The sequence below is a fragment of the Salmo trutta genome, chromosome 37 (genome assembly GCF_901001165.1).
Source record: "Salmo trutta chromosome 37, fSalTru1.1, whole genome shotgun sequence".
NCBI lineage: Eukaryota > Metazoa > Chordata > Actinopteri > Salmoniformes > Salmonidae > Salmo > Salmo trutta.
The window spans coordinates 8,181,870-8,201,631 of NC_042993.1; the positions used below are offsets into that span (position 1 = coordinate 8,181,870).

The 19,762-nt window shown below is 44.8% G+C and overlaps 1 pseudogene; it reads left to right on the forward strand.

Annotated features, from left to right (window-relative positions):
• Window positions 1-464: 464 nt before the first annotated feature.
• Window positions 465-19,762, forward strand: part of LOC115176452 (glutamate receptor ionotropic, NMDA 2D-like) — a 77,204-nt pseudogene continuing 57,906 nt past the window's right edge.

The following is a 19,762-nucleotide window of genomic DNA, read 5'->3' on the forward strand; positions in this document are numbered from 1 at the left end:
CCATTGTTTGTTCCCCTTCTCTATACCGTATTGCTGTTCGAGTATTACTCCAGCCAAAGCTAACTTATATTACCCCATGATTGGATTCAGAATCCATTACACTCTCTCTCTCCTCCTCTCCCTCTCGTTCTCCCTCCCCGTCTCTCTCCATCCCTCTCTCTCTCTTTGCTTTGCACCCTCTGTGTAGGCCATTCCTGATGTGAACAAACTTACAATTCTGGGAGAATGTTGCAAGAACATCTAAGTCTTCTAAACTCCTCAATATCTTCTCTCTCGTTCTCTCTCTCTCTCTCTCTCTCTCTCTCTCGTTCTCTCTCTCTGTCTCTGTCTCTCTCGTTCTCTCTCTCTGTCTCTTTCTCTCTCATAGGCACCCTCTCTCTGTGCGCTTTACAGCTTCGCCCCTCCCCCCCCCCCCGCCCCCTCCCCCCTCCATGGTTGGTTGATCTATTGCAATGGTCGCCATACCCACCCTCTCTCTCCTATTGGCCCTGGCGGAGTGGGCAGGACCGGTCACACCCTCCCCACACCTCTTGCTCCGCCCCCGGGAGCGGGAGAGAGACCCGGGGACTATAATGAACTTCAACATCGCTGTGATCCACGCGGGGGCCAGCGTGCAGGTAGAGGCGGCGGCCGGGCCCGGGGGAAGGGTGCTCTACCCTGGGTTTGGCCGGGCACACAGCTCCCTGGGGGAGAGCGTGATCACCCAGTGGGGCTCTGCTAACGTCATCTGGCTCCAGGTGAGACAAGACTGTGCTGTTCTGGGGGTAATAGTAGTAATGGGGATAATGGATCCATTCATTACAGCCTGAACCTTAACCTGACGCTAATGGGTTGGGCCAAATATAAGTACCATGTATTATGATTATTATAAGGGGAAAATGTAGGAGTGATGTGGTGGTGTTGGGGGGGTCCAGGGAACACAGTGAGGGTGGATTTGGAAGGAAGACAGTGATGGATTCAAGGGTCAGAGCTGGCTTGTTTAGGGTTTAGAGTCATCATAGTAATGGAATAATGGGTTACATTCATCTAGGGCCCAATCCTTATCTGAGACACATGTTATATAGCCAACTCTATGTCATACTGTCAGTACTATAGATCTAAGACTATAGGAGCCACAGTGCCAACCTGTATTAAGGTGAAGAGAGGTCATGCTGTTGCTGTTGTGTTTAAATAAGAGTAACTGAAAGCGTTTCCTTAATTCACCTGCTCTTCTACCATTGCATGAACTCTATGTAACCGATAGCCTTGTCATTAAACTCTATGTAACCGATAGCCTTGTCATTAAACTCTATCTAACTGATAGCCTTGTCATTAAACTCTATCTAACTGATAGCCTTGTCATTAAACTCTATGTAACCGATAGCCTTGTCATTAAATTCTATCTAACCGATAGCCTTGTCATTAAACTCTATCTAACCGATAGCCTTGTCATTAAACTCTATGTAACCGATAGCCTTGTCATTAAACTCTATCTAACCGATAGCCTTGTCATTAAACTCTATGTAACCGATAGCCTTGTCATTAAATTCTATCTAACCGATAGCCTTGTCATTAAACTCTATCTAACCGATAGCCTTGTCATTAAACTCTATGTAACCGATAGCCTTGTCATTAAATTCTATCTAACCGATAGCCTTGTCATTAAATTCTATCTAACCGATAGCCTTGTCATTAAACTCTATCTAACCGATAGCCTTGTCATCACACTCTATCTAACCGATAGCCTTGTCATTAAACTCTATGTAACTGATAGCCGTGTCATTAAACTCTATCTAACCGATAGCCTTGTCATTAAACTCTATCTAACTGATAGCCTTGTCATTAAACTCTATGTAACTGATAGCCTTGTCATTAAACTCTATCTAACTGATAGCCGTGTCATTAAATTCTATCTAACCGATAGCCTTGTCATTAACCTCTATCTAACCGATAGCCTTGTCATTAAACTATATGTAACTGATAGCCGTGTCATTAAATTCTATCTAACCAATAGCCTTGTAATTAAACTCTATGTAACCGATAGCCTTGTCATTAAACTCTATGTAACCGATAGCCTTGTCATTAAATTCTATCTAACCGATAGCCTTGTCATTAAACTCTATCTAACCGATAGCCTTGTCATTAAACTCTATGTAACCGATAGCCTTGTCATTAAACTCTATCTAACTGATAGCCTTGTCATCACACTCTATCTAACCGATAGCCTTGTCATTAAACTCTATCTAACTGATAGCCGTGTCATTAAATTCTATCTAACCGATAGCCTTGTCATTAAACTCTATCTAACCGATAGCCTTGTCATCACACTCTATCTAACCGATAGCCTTGTCATTAAACTCTATGTAACTGATAGCCTTGTCATTAAACTCTATCTAACTGATAGCCTTGTCATTAAACTCTATCTAACCGATAGCCTTGTCATTAAATTCTATCTAACCGATAGCCTTGTCATTAAACTCTATCTAACTGATAGCCTTGTCATTAAATTCTATCTAACTGATAGCCTTGTCATTAAACTCTATGTAACCGATAGCCTTGTCATTAAACTCTATGTAACCGATAGCCTTGTCATTAAACTCTATCTAACCGATAGCCTTGTCATTAAACTCTATCTAACTGATAGCCTTGTCATTAAACTCTATCTAACCGATAGCCTTGTCATTAAACTCTATCTAACTGATAGCCTTGTCATTAAATTCTATCTAACCGATAGCCTTGTCATTAAACTCTATCTAACTGATAGCCTTGTCATCACACTCTATCTAACCGATAGCCTTGTCATTAAACTCTATCTAACTGATAGCCGTGTCATTAAATTCTATCTAACCGATAGCCTTGTCATTAAACTCTATCTAACCGATAGCCTTGTCATCACACTCTATCTAACCGATAGCCTTGTCATTAAACTCTATGTAACTGATAGCCTTGTCATTAAACTCTATCTAACTGAAAGCCTTGTCATTAAACTCTATCTAACCGATAGCCTTGTCATGAAATTCTATCTAACCGATAGCCTTGTCATTAAACTCTATCTAACTGATAGCCTTGTCATTAAATTCTATCTAACTGATAGCCTTGTCATTAAACTCTATGTAACCGATAGCCTTGTCATTAAACTCTATGTAACCGATAGCCTTGTCATTAAACTCTATCTAACCGATAGCCTTGTCATTAAACTCTATCTAACCGATAGCCTTGTCATTAAACTCTATGTAACCGATAGCCTTGTCATTAAACTCTATGTAACCGATAGCCTTGTCATTAAACTCTATCTAACCGATAGCCTTGTCATTAAACTCTATCTAACTGATAGCCTTGTCATTAAACTCTATGTAACTGATAGCCTTGTCATTAAACTCTATCTAACTGATAGCCGTGTCATTAAATTCTATCTAACCGATAGCCTTGTCATTAACCTCTATCTAACCGATAGCCTTGTCATTAAACTCTATGTAACTGATAGCCGTGTCATTAAATTCTATCTAACCGATAGCCTTGTAATTAAACTCTATGTAACCGATAGCCTTGTCATTAAACTCTATCTAACCGATAGCCTTGTCATTAAATTCTATCTAACCGATAGCCTTGTCATCACAATCTATCTAACCGATAGCCTTGTCATTAAACTCTATGTAACTGATAGCCTTGTCATTAAACTCTATCTAACTGATAGCCTTGTCATTAAACTCTATCTAACCGATAGCCTTGTCATTAAATTCTATCTAACCGATAGCCTTGTCATTAAACTCTATCTAACTGATAGCCTTGTCATTAAATTCTATCTAACTGATAGCCTTGTCATTAAACTCTATGTAACCGATAGCCTTGTCATTAAACTCTATGTAACCGATAGCCTTGTCATTAAACTCTATCTAACCGATAGCCTTGTCATTAAACTCTATCTAACCGATAGCCTTGTCATTAAACTCTATCTAACCGATAGCCTTGTCATTAAACTCTATCTAACTGATAGCCTTGTCATTAAATTCTATCTAACCGATAGCCTTGTCATTAAATTCTATCTAACCGATAGCCTTGTCATTAAACTCTATCTAACCCGATAGCCTTGTCATTAAACTCTATCTAACCAATAGCCTTGTCATTAAACTCTATGTAACCGATAGCCTTGTCATTAAACTCTATCTAACTGATAGCCTTGTCATCACACTCTATCTAACCGATAGCCTTGTCATTAAACTCTATCTAACTGATAGCCGTGTCATTAAATTCTATCTAACCGATAGCCTTGTCACTAAACTCTATCTAACCGATAGCCTTGTCATCACACTCTATCTAACCGATAGCCTTGTCATTAAACTCTATGTAACTGATAGCCTTGTCATTAAACTCTATCTAACTGATAGCCTTGTCATTAAACTCTATCTAACCGATAGCCTTGTCATTAAATTCTATCTAACCGATAGCCTTGTCATTAAACTCTATCTAACTGATAGCCTTGTCATTAAATTCTATCTAACTGATAGCCTTGTCATTAAACTCTATGTAACCGATAGCCTTGTCATTAAATTCTATCTAACTGATAGCCTTGTCATTAAATTCTATCTAACCGATAGCCTTGTCATTAAACTCTATCTAACTGATAGCCTTGTCATTAGACTCTATGTAACCGATAGCCTTGTCATTAAATTCTATCTAACCGATAGCCTTGTCATTAAACTCTATCTAACCGATAGCCTTGTCATTAAACTCTATGTAACCGATAGCCTTGTCATTAAATTCTATCTAACCGATAGCCTTGTCATTAAACTCTATCTAACCGATAGCCTTGTCATCACACTCTATCTAACCGATAGCCTTGTCATTAAACTCTATGTAACTGATAGCCGTGTCATTAAACTCTATCTAACCGATAGCCTTGTCATTAAACTCTATCTAACTGATAGCCTTGTCATTAAACTCTATGTAACTGATAGCCTTGTCATTAAACTCTATCTAACCGATAGCCTTGTCATTAAACTCTATGTAACCGATAGCCTTGTCATTAAACTCTATCTAACCGATAGCCTTGTCATTAAACTCTATGTAACCGATAGCCTTGTCATTAAACTCTATGTAACCGATAGCCTTGTCATTAAACTCTATGTAACCGATAGCCTTGTCATTAAACTCTATGTAACCGATAGCCTTGTCATTAAACTCTATGTAACCGATAGCCTTGTCATTAAACTCTATGTAACCGATAGCCTTGTCATTAAACTCTATCTAACCGATAGCCTTGTCATTAAACTCTATCTAACTGATAGCCTTGTCATTACTTCTCCCCAGGTAAGAGAGGGACACTTCAGGCCTCAGACCCTGTCTGTCTGTTTCCCTGCTTCCTGTGTCTTATCCTTCTACTCTTTGTGTGTGTTTTTGTGATTTCACACACTGGTGGTGTCTGAATACCCAGACTTGCATCCTAAATAGCAGGCCGTTTGAGTATGTGAAAAAATTCAGTTTAATAGTATGCGACATGTCGAATATTGAGTATACTTTAAATGCCCGGATGTCATACTCATTTCAGCTTTAACAGCTGATCAATTAGAAATGGGGATGTGCAACAGAAATCAACATATAGCGGGAAACAACTCAATCACGCATGACGCATTCTAAGTATGCAAAAATAAAATGTTCAATAGTATGCAACATTTAGAAAATCGAGTATGGTTTAAATGCCAGGATGTTATACTCATTTCAGCACTTCATCTACTAGAATTCTCTGCACACTTTTCCAACATTGCACTGGAAGAGGAGGGCTGCGATTAATAGGCCCTAGTTCTCTTCAAGTAGCCAAACAACCACACTAGGCTACTTCATTCGGAAGATGCTTGAAGCTTCTGCGGTGGTGTTTAAATGTAAGATACGTCGTTTTTGTTCTCCTTAAAATGATCAGGAGCATTGCATCGTAGGCTATATTTTTGAAAATGTGAGTCTTTTTTCCCCCTTTTTTCCACCAAAGTGCATTTCTGTTTTCTCATTGAAAGTGTTTCTTGTTCTCTTGGCCTTAGTCAGAGCTTTTAAACTAAATACTAAACCATCTTTTGATTTGTGAATGTGTAGGCACCAGGGACTTGGGATGTGGCTGCGTTATTGATGTCATATTAATCAGGCCTTTTGATTTGAACATATGGATTGTTTTAGTGTTGTAGGCGTGGCTATCTATTTAATTAATGGATCAAGCCTTCATCTCGTTCTCAATGATCAGTACTTTAGTTTATTATGGTGCTGTCCAGCAGTTCTGAATTTGCATGCACCCAACTGTCCACGTTTTATGTGCAATAGCCCTTTGATTTGAACATTTTAAACATTTGTGTGCACTACTAGGCTGTTTGATTTCATTATTATATCTTACAGCACTTTGGTTTCACTAATAACTATGTTGAAACGGAACCAAATCTGTTTCTGTCTTCAGTCCTTTTTAAACAGGATAGATGAGCTATATGGTCTACTACGGTGTAGGTCTAATGTGATAGTCTACTATAAGCAGCCTGAGTAGGCCTATAACTCCATTCCTATTTTACTCAGAGTTTAGAGAAATTAATCGAATCGGAAAATAGCTATTATCAGGCTGGTTAATGTAATGCATGTCTGTTGAATTTGGAAAATATCCAACCACACTCTACCCCGCCCCACCTACTCAGCCAATCAGGAGCCACTACAGAGTTGCAGCTGTGGCATACTGCATACTTTTTACTAAACGGTACATGCAAAATAGAATGCGACGGTGAGTGAATAGTATGGAGTTTTAAGTATGTAGTACGCTAGTATGGGTATAATCAACACCGCCAATGTGTTCACCATACATTGTAATGTAACCTTACTCATCATGGCTCCGTCTCCAGATGAATGACAGTAGTCCATCTGTACACCTGTCTGTCTCTGTTTTCTGTTCTATCACTCTCTTTCATTTCTCTCTCATTGATAGTAGTGGTAAGACACTGTACTGTCCCTTAATGTTGTTGATCTGCTTTCTCACGAAAAGTTTCACGAAGTCTTTCTCTATATATGTATTGTTGTTACCATGTGTTCATGTGTCCTCTGTAGGTGAAGGCCTGTAGTCCTCAGATCATGTTGTAGTTCGTGTGTAATGCAAGCTAACCTATCCCTGTCATGACTTCCTCTTCAGGTGAATGACAGTAGTCCTAAGACTCTGCTGTCCCAGCTGTGTGACCTGCTGGCAGCGAGGCCCCTACAGGGCCTGGTCTACGAGGAGGAGAGGCCACCACCCACCGCCTGGGGACCCCTGGCCCCCATGTTAGAGTTTGTCTCTGCCCAGACTGGACTACCCATAGTGGCTGTAGGAGGAGGAGCAGGGCTGGGGAGGATGCAACAGGTATGGAGGTGGGGTGAGGGGATGAGAGAGAGAGAGAGAGAGAGAGAGAGAGAGAGAGAGAGAGAGAGAGACCCATCATGCCTGTAGGATGGTGAGCAGGGCTGGGGAGGAAGCCACAGGTATGGAGGTGAGAAGAGAATGTGTGTTTGTGTGTGTGCGTGCCTGCGTGAAAGTTTGAGGATTGAGGTCAGTCATTCAAATCAAATTTATTTATATAGCCCTTTTTACATCAGCTGATATCTCAAAGTGCTGTACAGAAACCCAGCCTAAAACCCCAAACAGCAAGCAATGCAGGTGTAGAAGCACGGTGGCTAGGAAAAACTCCCTAGAAAGGCCAAAACCTAGGAAGAAACCTAGAGAGGAACCAGGCTATGAGGGGTGGCCAGTCCTCTTCTGGCTGTGCCGGGTGGAGATTATAACAGCAGTGTGTCAGTTGGCTTTTTCATAGCCAATCTTTGAGAGTATCTCTACCGCTCCTGCTGTCTCTAGAGAGTTGAAAACAGCAGGTCTGGGACAGGTAGCACGTCTGGTGAACAGGTCAGGGTTCCAGCATTCACTGTTTCAGCCCAGTCAGAGCATTGTAGACAGTAAGAAGTGGGTGATACAGGGTTAGAAAGAGAGATTCGGGGTTATAGAGAAAGATTCAGGATAAGAAAGAGATTCAGGGTTATAGAGAGAGATTCAGGGTTAGAAAGAGAGATTCAGGGTTAGAAAGAGAGATTCAGGGTTATAGAGAGAGATTCAGGGTTATAGAGAGAGATTCAGGGTTATAGAGAGAGATACAGGGTTAGAAAGAGAGATTCAGGGTTATAGAGAGAGATTCAGGGTTAGAAAGAGAGATGCAGGGTTATAGAGAGAGATTCAGGGTTATAGAGAGAGATTCAGGGTAAGAGAGAGCGATTCAGGGTAAGAGAGAGAAACTCAGGGTTATAGAGAGAGATTCGGAGTTATAGAGAGCGATTCAGGGTTAGAAAGAGAGATTCAGGGTTATAGAGAGAGATTCAAGGTTTGAAAGAGATATTCAGGGTTAGAGAGAGAGATTCAGGGTTAGAGAGAGAGATCAAGGGTAATAGAGAGAGAGAGAGATTCAGGGTTAGACAGAGAAAGAGATTCAGGGTTAGAGAGAGAGATTCTGGGTTAGAGAGAGATTCAGGGTTAGAAAGAGAGATTCTGGGTTAGAGAGGGAAAGAGATTCAGGGTTAGAGAGAGAAAGAGATTCAGGGTTAGAGAGAGAAAGAGATTCAGGGTTAGAGAGAGAGATTCAGGGTTAGAGAGAGAAAGAGATTCAAGGTTAGAGAGAGAGAGAGAGATAGAATCAGGGTTAGAGAGAGAAATCTCTGGTAGGATTAAGTGGATGATCCTGCCACCTGGTCTCACTCAGCAGGCTTCACAGACCTTACACCCGTGTCCCATCTCTCTCTCTCTCTCCCTCTCTTTCTCTCTCTCTTTCTCGCTCTCTATCTCTCTTTCTCTCCCTCCCCTCCTTCTCCCCTCCATATCTCTCTCTCCCCTCCATCTCTCTCTCCCTCATATCTCTCTCCCCACATCTTTCTCCCCACCATCTCTTTCTCCCCACCATCTCTCTCTCCCCTCCATCTCTCTCTCCCCATCTCTCTCCCCCCATCTCTCTCCCCCCTCCATCTATCATTTAGACTGGTTTGAACTGGATGGATGGGGAGTTCAAATAATAAATTTCAATTCAGTCAATTCATGAAGTACTTGAAGTACATGAAGAACAATATTCCAGAACTGTATTTCAATTGATCTCTTGAAGTGACCGAGAATTGACCATAATCCTGGGATGGATATGAGGATGCGGAATGATCAGAATCATGATTGGTAGCTGCTGGAGGGAGGACAGGGGGTCTGGGCTGGGATAGGGATTAGGTATGGGTGTGGGGGATGGGTTGGGGTATAGGGGTTGGGTTGGTGTTGGGGTATACACTCTCAGAAAAAAATGTGCTATCTAGAACCTATAAGGGGTTTTCAGCTGTCCCCATTGGAGAACCCTTTGAAGAACCCTTTTGGTTCCAGGTAGAACCCTTTTGAGTTCAATATAGAACCCAAAAGAGTTCTACCTGGAACCCAAAAGAGTTTTACCTGGAACCAAAAATAGTTTTACCTGGAACCAAAAAGGGATATTCTATGGGGTCAGCCGAAGAACCCTTTCGGAACCCTTTTTTCTAAGAGTTGGGTAGGGATATAGGGGTTGGGTTGGGGTTAGGTTGATGTATAGGGTTGGTGTTTGAGTTGGGGTATAGGGTTTGGGTTGGTTCTGGGTATAGGTGTTGGGTGTTGTATAGGGGTGGGGTTAGATTGAGGTATAAGGTTGGTGTTGGTGTATAGGGGTTGGGTTGAGGTACAGTGAGGGAAAAAAGTACTTGATCCCCTGCTGATTTTGTACGTTTGCTCACTGACAAAGAAATGATCAGTCTATAATTTTAATGGTAGGTTTATTTCAACAGTGAGAGACAGAATAACAACAACAAAAAAATCCAGAAAAACGCATGTCAAAAATGTTATAAATTGATTTGCATTTTAATGAGGGAAATAAGTATTTGACCCCCTCTCAATCAGAAAGATTTCTGGCTCCCAGGTGTCTTTTATACAGGTAACGAGCTGAGATTAGGAGCACACTCTTAAAGGGAGTGCTCCTAATCTTAGTTTGTTACCTGTATAAAAGACACCTGTCCACAGAAGCAATCAATCAATCAGATTCCAAACTCTCCACCATGGCCAAGACCAAAGAGCTCTCCAAGGATATCAGGGACAAGATTGTAGACCTACACAAGGCTGGAATGGGCTACAAGACCATCGCCAAGCAGCTTGGTGAGAAGGTGACAACAGTTGGTGCGATTATTCACAAATGGAAGAAACACAAAAGAACTGTCAATCTCCCTCGGCCTGGGGCTCCATGCAAGATCTCACCTCGTGGAGTTGCAATGATCATGAGAACGGTGAGGAATCAGCCCAGAACTACACGGGAGGATCTTGTCAATGATCTCAAGGCAGCTAGGACCATAGTCACCAAGAAAACAATTGGTAACACACTAGGCCGTGAAGGACTGAAATCCTGCAGCGCCCCCAAGGTCCCCCTGCTCAAGAAAGCACATATACATGCCCGTTTGAAGTTTGCCAATGAACATCTGAATGATTCAGAGGACAACTGGATAAAAGGGTTGTGATCAGATGAGACCAAAATGGAGCTCTTTGGCATCAACTCAACTCGCCGTGTTTGGAGGAGGAATGATGCCAAGAACACCATCCCCACCGTCAAACATGGAGGTGGAAACATTATGCTTTGGGGGTGTTTTTCTGCTAAGGGGACAGGACAACTTCACCGCATCAAAGGGGCGATGGACGGGGCCATGTACCGTCAAATCTTGGGTGAGAACCTCCTTCCCTCAGCCAGGGCATTGAAAATGGGTCGTGGATGGGTATTCCAGCATGACAATGACCCAAACACACGGCCAAGGCAACAAAGGAGTGGCTCAAGAAGAAGCACATTAAGGTCTTGGAGTGGCCTAGCCAATCTCCAGACCTTAATCCCATAGAAAATCTGTGGAGGGAGCTGAAGGTTCGAGTTGCCAAACGTCAGCCTCGAAACCTTAATGACTTGGAGAAGATCTGCAAAGAGGAGTGGGACAAAATCCCTCCTGAGATGTGTGCAAACCTGGTGGCCAACTACAAGAAACGTCTGACCTCTGTGATTGCCAACAAGGGTTTTGCCACCAAGTACTAAGTCATGTTTTGCAGAGGTGTCAAATACTTATTTCCCTCATTAAAATGCAAATCATTTTATAACATTTTTGACATGCGTTTTTCTGGATTTTTTTGTTGTTATTCTGTCTCTCACTGTTGAAATAAACCTACCATTAAAATTATAGACTGATCATTTCTTTGTCATTGGGCAAACGCACAAAATCAGCAGGGGATCAAATACTTTTTTCCCTCACTGTATATAGTTGGTCGTAGGGTATAGGGGTTGGGTTGGGTTGAGGTATATGGTTGGTGTTGGGGTATAGGGGTTGAGTTGGGTTGAGGTATAGGGTTGGTGTTGGGGTATAGGGGTTGGGTTGCGGGATAGGGGTTGGGGTATGGAGTTGGTGTTGGGGTATAGGGGTTGGTGTTGGTGTAGGGTTGGTGTTGGTGTTGGGTTGGTTTTGGGGTATAGGTTGGGTTGGGGTACAGGGTTGGGTTGGGGTATAGGGTTGGTGTTGGTGTTGGGGTATAGGGGTTGGTGTTGGGGTATAGGGGTTGGTGTTGGGGTATAGGGTTGGTGTTGGGATATAGGGTTGGTGTTGGGGTATAGGGTTGGATATAGGGTTGGTGTTGGGGTATAGGGTTGCGGTATAGGGTTGGTGTTGGGGTATAGGGTTGGGGTATAGGGGTTGGGTTAGGTTGATGTATAGTGTTGGGATATAGCGTTGGTGTTGGGGTATAGGGGTTGGGTTGGTTTTGGGGTATAGGCTTGGGTTGGGGTATAGGGTTGGTGTTGGGATATAGGGTTGGGTTGGGGTATAGGGTTGGTGTTGGGGTATGTGGTTGGTGTTGTGGTATTGGGTTGGGGTATAGGGTTGGTGTTGGTGTTGGGTTGGTTTTGGGGTATAGGGTTGGGTTGGGGTATAGGGTTGGTGTTGGGGTATAGGGTTGGTGTTGGGGTATAAGGTTGGGGTATAGGGTTGATGTTGGGGTATAGGGTTGGGGTATAGGGTTGGTGTTGGGGTAAAGGGTTTGTGTTGGGGTATAGGGTTGGTGTTGGGGTATAGGGTTGGGGTATAGGGTTGGTGTTGGGGTATAGGGTTGGTGTGGGGTATAGGGTTGGGGTATAGGGGTTGGGTTAGGTTGAGGTATAGGGGTTAAGGTATAGGGTTGGTGTTGGGGTATAGGGTTGGTGTTGGGGTATAGGGTTGGTGTTTGGGTATAGGGTTGATGTTGGTGTTCGGTTGGTTTTTGGGGTATAGGGTCAGGTTGGGGTATAGGGTTGGTTTTGGGTATAGGTTTGGTGTTGGGGTATAAGGTTGGTGTTGGGATATAGGGTTGGTGTTGGCGTATAGGGTTGTGGTATAGGGTTGGTGTTGGAGTTTAGGGTTGGTTTTGGGGTATAGGGTTGGGGTATAGGGTTGGTTTTGGGGTATAGGGTTGGGGTATAGGGTTGGTGTTGGGGTATAGGGTTGGTGTTGGGGTATAGAGTTGGTGTTGGAATATAGGGTTGGTGTTGGGATATAGGGTTGGTGTTGGGGTATAGGGTTGGGGTATAGGGTTGGTGTTGGGGTATAGGTTTGGTGTTGGGGTATAGAGTTGGGGTATAGGGGTTGGGTTAGGTTGAGGTATAGGGGTTGAGGTATAGGGTTGTTGTTGGGATATAGGACTTTGGGGTATAATGGTTGGGGTATAATGGTTGGGGTATAGGGTTGGTGTTGGGGTATAGTTGTTGTGGTATAAGGGTTGGGGTATAAGGTTGGGGTATGGAGTTGGTGTTGGGGTATAGTGTTTGGGGTATAGGGGTTGTGGTATAAAGTTGGGGTATAGGGTTGGTGTTTGGGTATAGGGGTTGGGGTATAGGGTTGGTGTTGGGGTATAGGGGTTGGGGTATAGGGTTGGTAGGGGTTGGGGTAATTGGGTTGGTGTTGGGGTATGGGGTTGGGTATAGGGGTTGGGGTATAGGGGTTTGGGTATAGGGGTTGGGATATAGGGTTGGTGTTGGGGTACAGGGGTTGTGGTATAAAGTTGGGGTATAGGGTTGGTGTTGGGGTATTGGGGTTGGGGTATAGGGTTGATGTTGGGGTATAGGGGTTGGGGTAATTGGGTTGGTGTTGGGGTATAGAGGTTGGGTATAGGGGTTGGGGTATAATGGCTGGGGTATAGGGTTGGTGTTGGGGTATAGTGGTTGGGGTTTAGGGGTTTGGGTATAGGGGTTGGGTTATAAGGTTGGGACATAGGGTTTATGTTGGGGTATAGGGTTGGTGTTGGGGTATAGTGGTTGGGGTATAGGGGTTTGGGTTTAGGGTTGGTGTTGGGGTATAGGATTGATGTTGGAGTATAGGGGTTGGGGTATAGGGGTGTGGGCATAGGGGTTGGGGTTGGGGTATAAGGTTGGAGTATAGTGGTTGGGGTATAGGATTGATGTTGGGGTATAGGGGTTGGGGTATAGGGGTTGGTGTTGGGGACAGTGTGCTATAAGAAACTGAGTCAGACATCCTGAGACACTGCTGTGTTTGATCTGTAAATGGCAACAAACTGGGCTGCTACTATAGCTGTCCCTCTGATGCGTCACAACTCTCTGTGTGTGTATGTGTGTGTGTGTGTGTGGATGGGAGAGAGAGAGAAAGAGAACATACAGTACACAACCCATATTTATGTAGATTTATTTTTCCATTTTGTACTTTCACTATTTGCACATCGTTATAACACTGTATATAGCCATAGTATGGCATATGAAATGTCATAATTCCTCTGAGTGTTATGTTTACTGTTCATTTTATATTGATTATTTCACTTTTGTTTATTATCTATTTCACTTGATTTGGCAATGTAAACATATGTTTCCCATGCCAATAAAGCACTTGAGAGAAAGAGAGAGAGAGAGAAAGGGGGGGTTACGTTATTTACAGTATATGTGTGTAAATTAAAACGTTTCAGACATGCATCCTGCCTAGTAGCTAGAAAAAACAACACCAATACATTTGTTTTTACAAATAACTGTTTTACTCCTGAGGAATGCATTCAAACCTCTTTGATGAGCTTCCTTTGAAGACCCCCCCCCCCCCCCCCCCCACACACACACACACACTCTCATCTAAATATAATCCAAATCTGTGGAAAAGACTAGTTCCAGCAGTCATTGGAGACTTCACTCAACAATCATCTTCTGTGTTTTAGCCTGCAGTTGCACTACCACTGCAGCTGTCCCATGAAAACTTCAACCCCCAGTATGCCTCCTCACCCTGAACACACACAGTATGCCTCCTCACCCTGAACACACACAGGATAGTCATGGGAGTTGTAGTTCTTTGTAGAGATGGGCTACTCTCTTTAACTGCTCTCTAAACTCCGGATAGAAGTTGCCCATAGGAATACAGTGCATTCAGAAAGTATTCAGACCCCTTGAGGTTTTCCACATTTTGATACGTTACAGCCTTATTTTAAAATTGATTAAATCGTTTTTTTCCCTCATCAGTCTACCGACAATACCACATAATGACAAAGCAATTTCGAGTCTCATAGCAAAGCGTCTGAATACTTATGTAAGTAAGCTATTTCTGTGTTGAATTTTTTATTAATGTGTAAAATTCTTAAAACCTGTTTTTGTTTTGTCATTATGGGGTATTGTGTGTAGATTGAGGAGGCACATTTTTTATTTCATCCATTTTAGAAAAAAGCTGTAATGTAACAAAATGTGGAAAATGTCAAGGGGTCTGAATATTTCAGAAGGCAGTGTAGATCTAGGGTCAGCTTACTGTCTCTAAATCCTTAAAGACATCATCCCCTGCTAGATCTGGATTGATGAATGTTTAGAATTCTTCAAAAATAGTTAGTGGGTTAGGGATTGCGATAATATGGCATGCTAACATATTTGCTATTCATATATTAATTGGGGTCAATTTACCAGTGAGGCTTATTCTAAACACCTTTGGGCTGCATTCTGGCTCTGGGCAGAGTTTACCCATAGACACATATCTACACTGTAGGATCAGTTTACCCAGCCCAAATCCTAACCATAATCCTAACCAAATCAGAACCCCAGAAAACCCCTTCATCCTCAATGCTGGGTTGTGTTCAGAAGGTGTAAAACGGGAGAAAACGTTGTGAAACGGAGGTATTACAGGGGTCCCGTTCAGTGATAAAAAAACAACAGCAACGTGTTGAACTGTTTTGAAGTGGAGAAGGTGCTCTACTGAACGTGACCCTGACCTCCTGGAGGAAAGCTGATGTTGTGCTTCCTGTTTGGCAGCGTTCTGTCCCGTGTGCCTGCCTGTGTCTATAGAACTTTAAGGTGTGCTCCCCTACTGCAGGAGTCAGGCTCCATCTTCCTCCAGTTCAGCTCAGCTACCAGCCTCCAGCTGGAAGTCATCTTCAAAATACTAGAGGAGTATGACTGGACCACCTTCTCAGTGGTGTCCACCCGTCACCATGGCTACCAGGACTTCCTGTCGGTGGTGGACGGCCTGACGGACGGCTCGTTCATCGGCTGGGAGAAGAAGAGCGTGGTCATGCTGAACGTGACGGACGACCCGGGAGGGGTGCGCACACGCAGGCTGCTCAAGGAGAACGAGGCGCAGGTGAGACAGAGGGGAGGGAGGGGGGAGGTGGAGAAAGGAGGGAGGAAGTGTTACTGAGTGGCCATGAGACTCCATGTGGCTGGCCGGGTTCCTCCTCCTTCTTCCTCTCTCCCTCTGTCCCTGTGGCTCTCTCTCCTCTCTCTCCTCTATCCCTCTGTCCCTGTGGCTCTCTCTCCTCTCTCTCCTCTCTCTCCTCTCTCCCTCTGTCCCTGTGGTTCTCTCTCCTCTCTCTCCTCTATCCCTCTGTCCCTGTGGCTCTCTCTCCTCTCTCTCCTCTATCCCTCTGTTCTTCTCATCACTCCCTCCCTTCATGACTAGCGTGTGCCCTTTCTTTCTCTCTCCCTTCGCTCCTTCATTCTATTTTCCTTTCACTTCAAAACTGTCTCTCAAGCTGAATCCCTCCCTCCCTCCTTCATTCTCCCTCTCTCCGCAGCATGTCTCTTTGCCTGTAGACGTACTGAACAGTACACTGCTCTCTGTTGGGTTGGTTCAGTCTGGGTCTCAATGTCTCAAATGTCTCAGCATGGCCACTGCAGTTCTGTCTCCGTGTGTGTGTGTGTGTGTCTGTGTGTGTGTGTGTGTGTGTGTGTGTGTGTGTGTGTGTGTGTGTGTGTGTGTGTGTGTGTGTGTGTGTGTGTGTATTGGATTCCTTAGGCTCCTCTCGGCTGGTGTCACTGTTAATATAACATAGTGCCCGCAGCGGGCTGCCTGTGCGCAATGCATTAACCCTAACCCTCCCTTTTTCTCTGCTTCTCTCTCTCCCCTCTCGTATTGCTCTCTCTCATCCCTCCTCTGCCTTCCCCTCTCTCTTCACCCACTCTCTCTCATTTTCTCACTCTCTTTCCCCTCTCTTTCTCGCTTTCCCTGTGATAATCAGTGCTTGTGTCTGCCTGCTCAGTGACAGTGTGTGTTTGCATTAAAGACTCTATCTGCTTTTGTCCCACTTTTTTCTTTTTCTCTCTCAATGTGTATTCAACAGTGTGTGGGGCTAACGCAGGTGCACAGGGTCCATTTCCACTTAAATAGCTTATTTGTCTTTATATCCATTTCGCGCTCTCTTCCTCTCCATTTCTCTCTCTCGCTCTCTCTTTCTTTCCCTCTCTCTCTCTCTCTCTCTCTCTCTCTCTCTCTCTCTATCTCTCTCTCTCTCTCTATTTCTCTCGCTCGCTCTCTCTCTCTCACTCTCTCTCTCCCCCCTCTCTCTTTCTCTCCCTCTCTATCTCCCTCTCTCTCTTTACCTCTCCCTCCTCTCCAATTCACTGGAAGTTTATTGGCATCCGGGCTGGATTGTTTTGCCAAGCCATTACAGTTCAAAATTCAATGAAGGCACAATTCTCAAAATTCTCAATTCTCTCTGTCTTCTCCACTCCATTCCTCCCTGCCTCTCTCTATAACTCTTTTTCCTTCCTCTGTCCTTATCTATTCTACCCTATACATTTATCCCCCTCCCCCTTCTCCCATTCTGCTAGTCCCCCTCTCCCGTTTCTCTCCCTGTATCTGTCAGCATTTCACTTAACCCTGTTTCCCCTATCTCACCCCCTTAAAACCTTCTCCACCCTGTTTCTCCCTTCCTCAGCAATTGTGGCTTTGTTGGAGTGATCTACTGTGCTCTCGTCCTCCCTCTCTCTCTCCATCTATCCATCCCTCCCTATCACTCTCTCTTTCTCTCCTCTCTCTCTCCCTACACCCCTGCTGTTACTATATATCTTATCTCCCCAGGGCCTGATTTTACCAAAATATGTCTTCCTCTCTTTTTTCTCTTCTCCCCCATCCGCCATCCCTTCCCTCTCTCCCCATCCGCCATCACTTCCCTCTCTCCTCCCCCCTTTTCTCCCACAAGTGACTAATCTGCTTGATACATCCCTTCTCAATACTGTACTCCGTTCTCTCTCTTTCTGTTCCTCCCGCTCTCCCTCTCTCCCCCTCTCCCCCCCCTCCCTCCCTATCTCCCAAGACTCTGATGCTTTTAATAACATATGTCAACCTCTCCCATTTTCCCTCAGGTGTGTTTGCTCTTTAGACCCCCTCCCTTCTCTCATTCTCTCCATAACTGTCTCTCTCTCTCTCTACCCCCCACTGTCATATTGTCTCGCCCCTTCGTCATGCTCAAACTCATTAACATATATGTGTCATCCCCCACTGTCTGTCATTAGTACGCTCATAAACACAGCAGTAACATCAGCTCTTACTTCTCTCCTTACTCTTCCTGTCTTCTCTCCCTCATTCTTACTCTTCCTGTCTTCTCCCCTCCCCCTTACTCCTCCTGTCTTCCCCATCCTCCTTACTCTTCCTGTCTTCTCCCCCTCCTCCTTACTCCTCCTGTCTTCCCCATCCTCCTTACTCTTCCTGTCTTCTCCCCCTCCTCCTTACTCCTCCTGTCTTCCCCATCCTCCTTACTCTTCCTGTCTTCTCCCCCTCCTCCTTACTCTTCCTGTCTTCCCCATCCTCCTTACTCTTCCTGTCTTCTCCCCCTCCTCCTTACTCCTCCTGTCTTCCCCATCCTCCTTACTCTTCCTGTCTTCTCCCCCTCCTCCTTACTCCTCCTGTCTTCCCCCTCCTCCTTACTCCTCCTGCCTTCTCCCCCTCCTCCTTACTCCTCCTGCCTTCTCCCCCTCCTCCTTACTCCTCCTGTCTTCCCCCTCCCCCTTACTCCTTCTGCCTTCTCTCCCTCCTGTCCTCCTTCAGCTTCTATCCTTTAACCCTCACCTCACTAGTTAGTATAGCTTTGTCTTTCCCCTATTGGAGAATCTTGTTGCTCCTTCTCTCTCTCTCTCTCTCTCTCTCTCTCTCTCTCTCTGCCTCCCTCCATATCCCATGGCCCTAATCTCACTACATAACCTGTATATCTCTCCTCTACTCTTCCCCTCCTCTAGCAACCTCTGTCTCTCCCTCCCCTTCCCCCTCTCTGTCTCCCTTGATCCTTGGCCTTTACGTATATCACTATCGTATATGTCTGTCTCCCCCCTCTCCTCCTCTTCCCCTGTATTCCCCTCCACCAGGTAGTCTGCTGTACTGCCCCTCTCCCACTCTCTCTCCAGCCTTCTGTCTCTCTCTCTCCCTGTCTCCCCTTATCTCACTATGTACCCATGTATTTCCCCTCTCCTCCTCCCCTGTATTCCCCTCCACCAGGTAGTCTGCTGTACTGCCCCCCTCCCACTCTCTCTCCAGCCTTCTGTCTCTCTCCCTGTCTCCTCTTATCTCACTATGTACCCATGTATCTCCCCTCTCCTCCTCCCCTGTATTCCCCTTACCCCTTATCTCACTATGTACCCATGTATCTCCTGTCCTCCTCCCCTGTATTCCCCTCCACCAGGTACGTCTGCTCTACTGTTCCCAGGAGGAGGCTGAGCTGGTGTTTAAAGCAGCCTGGGCCGCAGGTCAGGCTGGACCCTCTCACATGTGGTTCGCTGTGGGGCCAGCCCTGTCCGGCCTTGGCATGGAGGGTCTCCCCAGGGCCCTGTTCGCCGTGCGTCCGCAGGGCTGGAAGGACAAGCCCCGCATGAGGATCGCCCGGGGCGTGTCCATACTGACCCACGGGGCGGTGGCACTGCGCCGCGACTATGGGGCCTCTGGGGGGCCAAATTTTGTCACCAACTGCATGACGGAAGCCAATCAAACACACAGGGTGCGGGGGAGGATGAGGTGAGGGGGGAGGAGGGATGGAAGGAGAGGGGAAAAGGGGGAGCATGGGAGGTGGTTGGGGTGAGGGTAAAGAAGACAAGCCCTGCATAGGGCAGCACATAGCCTAGTGGTTAAGAGCATTGGGCCAATAACCAAAAGCTTGCTGGTTCAAATCCCCAAGCCAACTAGGTGAAAAATCTGTGCCCTTGAAAATGGCACTTTAACCTAATTGCTCCTGTAAATCACTCTGGATAAGAGTGTCTGCTAAATGACATAGATTGGAAAAAAAGAGGATTAGGTTTGCAAATAGAAGATACAGCCAAATGGAGAAGATAGGGAACAGGAAAAGCAACCGATGACAGATAGCACCTTACGTACTGCTGCCTGCTGTTCACTGGCTGGAACTGCATTCTACTAAGATTCTCTCTGATGATCTATTGTCATATGAGCTAAATACACTGGGATGACATGATGATGCAACAGTCATAAAAACTGCCTTGTTTTATTAACAAAATAAGTTGAGATT